This window comes from Gymnoscopelus braueri (assembly GCF_963280865.1).
Source record: "Gymnoscopelus braueri genome assembly, chromosome: 14".
Lineage (NCBI taxonomy): Eukaryota > Metazoa > Chordata > Actinopteri > Myctophiformes > Myctophidae > Gymnoscopelus > Gymnoscopelus braueri.
In genome coordinates, this window is record NC_137619.1 from 25012078 (window position 1) to 25019550 (window position 7473).

The window sequence follows — 7473 nt, forward strand, 5'->3', positions numbered from 1 at the left end:
CATGACATGAATCATGACCATAAACGTTTGATTCTGTGATTTTTTTTTTGTTGAAAACGGCAAAACAAAGGGTATTTATTAAATATAGTATATCATATAATTAAATATAAAATAAAAAAAAATCACAGAAAAAAACGTTTTATGGTCATGATTCATGTCATCTCGTGATGGCTTGATTCGAGGCTTAAATTAATAGATATAAATATTTTTGGAAATGTCAATGGAAAAATGCATTGAGTTTTTTCTTCCGGCACCAAAAAAAACAGGAAGTGGGCGGGAACTGCGACGCTCTATTGGGTTGCTGACTGTTGCTCGATTGATTGAATACTCTATTAACAGTTTGCAAAAAAAGCACAGAAGCACAAAGGGATGCTGAAAGGATAAACCTAAGTAAGCACTACGGCTTGTTTCCATTGGGGTCCTGTGTATTCAATTCATCGAAACATTTAATGAAAAAACATCATATAAACGAGTAGTAATCAAAAAGTAAAAATATGTACACTAAACAGTTTGGCGGGCGGGCATTTCTGGTGATATAGGTTTGGACTTATTACAGGGGCCAGTTACGAATTGCAGACACTTTGATTGATTGATTGAATATTTTATTAGGCAGAATTCAGAAATGTAAAAACAGCACAAGTACAGTTAAAACACTTTGTCTAAAAGGTCCGTACAAAAAAGTCCTTGCGGTCTTGTTTCCATTGAGGTCCTTGGTATTCAATTCATAGACGTGATGATATTGAACGGTCGGTGCTACTTAGCACCGACCGTTCAATATCATCACAAAAAACAGGAAAAAAACACAGAGTAGGCCTACAGAGTCGGGGGGGGGTGAGAGTCTAAGGAGGAGGAGGGTCGTCTGTCTAAAGGAAAAGTGGTACTACTTCCCCCTTTTATACAAGGAAGCTTTAAATACGCAAGTCGAATCAGTTTGTTTTGGGAGGTTTGAAGCTTATTCTTTAGTGACATGGAGATGTTGGAGTACCATGAGGTAGGCCTACATGTCATGCATAGTTTGTAGTATGAGTGCTCCAGCTAATGTCCTCAATATATCTCAATATATTCCTACTGACCAGTGAGGAGATCCTGTACAGAAATCTTGTTCTTTGTACTTTTTTGATTACTTTAGTTGCCATTTTTTCACTGGAAATATTTGCCTCTAAAATGCAACCCAGGTAGGCCATTCCCTCTTTTCTTGTGAAAACATTGTCAGTCAGATTCGCGCCACATTTCAAAATATCTTCTCCTGACTGAAATGTCATGTGTGAACGCAACTTGACATGTTGACCACGTCAAGAAGAGGTGGTGGGGTTTCTTAGTTTTCTTTAAGTAGCCTATATTTACATTAACATTTGATAAAGGCTAGCCTAGTAGGCTACGTAGTTAGCCAGTAATAGCCTCTACTAATTTTGTATTTTATTCTAAGTTTTCGCGAGTCACGCGTTCATTAGCGTAATTGCTAGACTAGAGAGAAAAGTACAAACATTTGTTTATTAATGTCTTGAGAAAGGATTTTATTACAATAGCCTAGCCTACTTGATATAGCCTAACTAATACATTAATCTATCAAATAAATAAATAAAAAAGTATTAAGCCAAACATCGCAGACCCTTACCCCAATCCCAACCACTTCCTTCCTTAATTATGTTTAGCTACACAGTTTAACTTGCACTATTATTTCTTATCTGTGTGGTAATTTGGTTGACTATTTTGAGTTGTCTCTCTTTTTGGTCTAGCTTTGTTGCTGTTATATTTTACAGTTTGTGTTGAAATTAATTTGTTTTGGTTTAATTTTTTATAACTAATGCAATGTCACTATTGTTCATGTATGTGATTCTATGTATAATACTGCAACACAACTGACAATAAAAAACAGAGTTAAAAAAAAAGAAGTCATATAAAAATCCTATAAGATTTTGGAACAAATGCTAAGATTTTGGAACCAATCCTATTGGATGAATGGATAATAATCCTATAAGAAAAAATCCAATAGGATTGGTCCCAATTAACATCTTATTGTCACGATCGTGGTCTCACTCTGACCCCTGCCCTGTGTGCCCTGCCCTGTCCAGTGTGTCTTCCTCCTGAGCTCCCCAGCCCCTCCCCTCTCCTCTTTGGACTCTGATTGCCTAGACTGGACTCACCTGCGGGTGTCAGCCTTTCTTAATTGGCTAACCAGCTCCAGAGACTATATTTACTGACTGCATTCTGTTCTAGTTCACTGTCATGTAGTCTGTTGTTAGTCAGTGTTGGTTTGTTGTGTATGCCTTCAGTGTGTGCTTGTGTTAAACTGTTGTTTAAGTAAAGTCGTCGTTAAATTGCCCACCTTGGTTTCCTGCGTTTACTTGTGAGTTCTGAGTTCCTGCATATGGGTACAAAAACACCCGGGTTCCTAACACTTTGGGATTTATAATTAGATTTTTTGACTAGCAGGGACGAAAACATAATCCCCGTCAATCAGCTGTACGGCTGGTTTGGTTTGGTGGAGATAATAATAATAATAATAATAATAATAAGAGAAGAGGAGTCGAAGGGTAGGAAGAGGATGAAGAAAAGGGGGAGGAAGAAGAGGAGGAGGAGGAGGAGGACAGAAATTATTTTGTATGGTCATTGTAGTTTCATTGCCTGGCCGCTAGGTGTCAACGTTGCAGCATCTCCCAGTTGAGAGGCGTGCGCAATGAATGATACGTTCGCTGATCTATTTCTAATCATCAGTTTTCAGTGATTTAAAAAAAAACAAAGTATAGTGTACCATAAATTGTCTTGTGGAAATCACCAGTAAACATGGAATTGATGGATTAATAATCTCCTAAAATGTCATAATCATATATGTCTGTCACTCACAGTCACCATAATCATAAGAACTGGGGCATTTTTGGAAGCAGAAATGTCAGATTGTGCGTTAGCTGGAGGGCAGACAGGAAAGCAGCAGGGTTTATAGCGCTTCAGCTGCTAATTTAAGTTGATTTAATTCCATTTCATGTAAGCTGCTTCATTTGATTTCATTTGGCAGAGCAGTGACGTGTATATGGCTCACATCCAGATTTAGTTGACAAGTTAGTTGAACAAGTCACTGCTCAGAATGTGTGTAGCTGTAGCAGAACATTGCTTAAACTATGGCTCAGCCAGGAACCAAAATAGGTGACAAGCCTGCCTGTTGTGAGTGGGTCCCTCATGACAAGCAAACTATTATATTTTAGTTAGCCGGGCTCCCTGAGTGATAGCTATACGGTAGTCTAACTCGGAGTGCGGGTATATTTTGTGCCTTAACCACATGAACCCTATAGCATCCCTTTCTGTGAATCTCATTCGTTAAAAATAGGCAAACATTCAGTGAAAATAGCAGATCTACAACGCAGATCTACAAGCAAACAACGCTTCGCAAAGGTGACGAGTTGTGAACTTGTAGATCGTCTCATTTCTCTTTTTTTATAACAAAGTATAGGGTTCAAGTGGTTAGTGGCTGATTCTGTATTTTGTCTTTACAGATTCAACTTGATATTCTTTGATTTGCCAAATTTGACGAGTGTGTCGGTGTCCCCCACTGCTCTATGCCAGCAGCTGAAGGCTCTTCAGAAAGTGTGTCGCATCCTAGCCCCTGACTGCATCACTCTAGGCAACAATCTAAGGTGAGAAATGGGTAATGATTCCTGAAGCAAACTTCATTCTGTCTGTCTCTCTCTTGATTTTCTATCTGTGCTTCACCATTACTCTTTCTGTCTCACGCAGCTCTGTGTGTGTGTGTGTGTGTGTGTGTGTGTGTGTGTGTGTGTGTGTGTGTGTGTGTGTGTGTGTGTGTGTGTGTGTGAGAGAGAGAGAGAGAGAGATGCCTAATAAATCAGTGTCTCTGACGTGAGACAATTTTTCAATATCCCCCTTCATATTCATACAATAATTGATCTGTTCTGTAAGGTGCATTGCTACACACACGCACGCACGCACGCACGCACGCACGCACGCACACACACACACACACACACACACACACACACACACACACACACACACACACACACACACAAGGACACAAAACTAAAGCCCAACCTACTGTAATTATGGAGGTCCAACAACATGGGTCACAGAGCTTGTAGGGAAACAATCAAACATTCCAACATCCTGCATTGAGGTCTGGTGTATATAGCTCAGCCTCCACCTGTTCCAAGGACAAGCTAAAGCATCCCCTCCACACTGCTGAGTGCCTGAGTACAAGCTGTCAGCTGCCCTCCATCATAGAACCACATGATACTAGGACTGAGAGGCAGAGGTGATGCCCCCTGGTGATGCCTCATGCAATCAACTATTCAAAAATCTTTCCTCTTGGAGACAGTCCAGGTCGTCCAAGACGAAAAAGTGCCCTACAGAGGTAGCCTGGCATGGCCAGACTAATGTCACTTTTTGCACTGGCAGATTCGTCTGGTTTCCAGGCTACTACAGAGGCATTCGAAGCCCCCCGGTCCTCATTCATCGTCTTTAAATCTTATTGCTGTCACTTTTCATCATCACACATTTTATTATAAGCCAAGTGGGTTCTGCATGACTACTGCCTGCAATAATTCAATGTGGTTCAGTCTTGGCAGATGGAGATTTGAGACACATGAATGCACCAATTATTTAACATAACTTCTTGTTCTTTTTGGGGTAACATTTTCAGTGTCCGCTAGACCAGTTGTTTTCAAACTTTTTGCACCCAAAATGCAGACCAAAGGGCAAGTCAAAATCTCAAGGCACACCTACACGGTATATTATTTGATTTTTTTTAACAATGTGTTTATTGATACATTTTTTACTTACAATGACAACATCAAAACACTCTCATACATACATACACACATACTCACCCTCCACCCCCCTCCCACATCCGCTTAACAAATACTCTCATTTTCCATAAGGCCATACCAACATAAACATAACAAAAACACTACATTAAGACAGTTTTTTCGATTACTCTTTTCATTTATTTTTAATATTTTTTTTGGAAAATGAAAAAAATTAAATACAATAAAAAAATTTAATAAAATAAATGAAAAAAGTAATCAAAAAAACACGGCCCCCTCGCGTATTAGGAGGGCAGGGTGAGTCACCAGAACCAAGGACGGGTGTTTTTGATGAATCTAACATGTTAAAAATGTAGTTTGAAGTTATAATTGGTTTGTATAGGAAGGGGGCGTGTCTGATAAAATGAATATCAAATATCTAAATAGTGAATCAAGCAACTTGAAAACTGTCTGGGGGGCTCACGAAACCTGAGTAGATGATAAAATGACCCAAAGTTTTTTTGAAAGTGAAATATCCCTTTAACACCTCACGCCGCGACCCCCCAAAATAATCATATTTGAACTTGGGACCCCCCATCCTACCAAGCACTTGGAAATGTAGGAGTTGAAGCATCACATTTAGTTTGACTCTGTTCCACAGATAAATATAGTGGAAAATAGCAAGGCTAGCAGTTTGCATGGGAAGTTTGCAGATGTAGTAACTAAATCTGGCGTTGTGAGTTTATAGATCAGTTGTTTTTTTCTGTTTGTTTGATTGATTGGTTGAACACTTAATTAATATGATTATTAACAGTACAGGTAGTACAGTTAAAGGTCATGCTAAAAGGATAACACAAAAACCCCCTGGGGCTTGTTTCCATTGTGGTCCATTGTATTCAATTAATCAGTGACTTTCCTCAAAATTAAGCTGTTTATTAGCGTTTATTCTTTAGTCTTCGCAGACTATGGGATCTGTAGTCATGATTGCGGGACAGTGGGTGGAAATGGCGGGTATGGACTAGTTATAATAATTTCACTAATACATTTTAAGACACAAATTGGGCAAGCGGTGGCCTAAAGGTTCGACGAGCCCATTTGTGACCGGGAGGTTCCCTGGAAAAATCTGGATGGTGAAGTGAATAGCCACCACTTACCCCACCACTTACCCCTCCCCCAACACTGCTAGATGGCCAATCTAGAAGCTCACAACACGTTTTTATTAAATTTTTTCAAATGTACCTTGTTTTCATTACATTAGGTAAGCTAAGTTAACATAAGAGTTGAATGTATGACATTTTCCCTTACTTCTACAAAAATAGCAGATCTACAAGCGAGTGCCGCGCTACGAGCTTGTAGATCTGCTATTTTTGAAAAATCGTGAAAATATGTGCAAATCTTTGAATATAAATACTTTTAAAGCGAACATTTTAACTAAAATCTTTGCTTCTGGGGGTCCCTGGAACAAAATATTTTGATGGGGGTCTGCGGCCAAATACATATCATTTTGGGGGTCCTTGACATGAAAAAGATTGAGCACCACTGATATAGAAACATACGTTTTTCAGAATACTGAGATTTAGGAGACATGTAGAATCGGCTTCAGGTCTCAATGGGTTAAGTGAATTGGTACAATGCCTGAGAGATGATGGCATGTTACAGATGACCTTCCTGATAACTACCTGTGTGGGCTGCTGTGGAGGTTGTTTGCCTGTTTTTGACTGTTTTTGACTGTTTTATTAAGTCATTTCAAGTCATTTTATTGTTATTCTTTTGAAAGAGCAGTGACAGCCTGAAAGCCAAAGAGGTGCATCTTGCTCATATCTTTTTTTGTATATGAAACATTACTTAAAGGACCACTTCACCCATTGTCAATCTATCTTCATACTGTATCTGGTCCTCACTAATGCTCATTATAAGATGGCACCATTTCTGTCTACTCACTTTAACTGTGTCTCAGAGGAGGGCTGTGGATATTTCAGAAACCTGGCTACCAGTGACATCATTGGTAGGGTTTGGTAAAGAAGTTATTTTTTGCATTCTAACTTTCCAGGAAGAGAAAGACTAGTTTCGCACCAAAAAAAAAAACATTTTAGCACTAGTCTAGTCGGCACCGACCAAGAACAATTTGTCGGCAGCAGACGCTTTCCAACGCCTCCCAGCGCTGAGTCGGCGGGAAATCGGTACGGTGGAGAGCTGCCTTAAGAGCAAGTGTCATGAGTGCCATTGATCATTCATTTGAATCAGCTGTGTGGAGGGAGATGCTGTAGGGAAGTCGGTAGACTAATATGACCCTTTCTGAATTCTGTCAGGTTGTGTTCCCACATTATTATTGACTGACAAGGATCACTCAAATTAATTGAATGAGTGACAACAGGACGTGATGCCCATAATTCACGCAAGGGCTCATGGGACACTGGAAACTCGTGGGGTAGTTAGTTCCGACGAAGCAATCTGATTGGTTGAAATAGGCTCTTTACCCGTGCTCAAACGAGTATGACAGCACACCTAGCCTTTCTCAAATGAAACTAATAAAAATATAAAAGTCAGCTGTGCTGATCAGGAGTCTTGACAAAGCAGAGCCGGCTAAGTGGCAAGGCTAGCAGTTTGCATGGGAAGTTTGCAGATGTAGTAACTAAATCTGGCATTGAATTTCTATTGAATATCTTGATAACAATGAGATTGACCTAACAGTTACGTTTTGTTTCTCTATGTGTTCAGT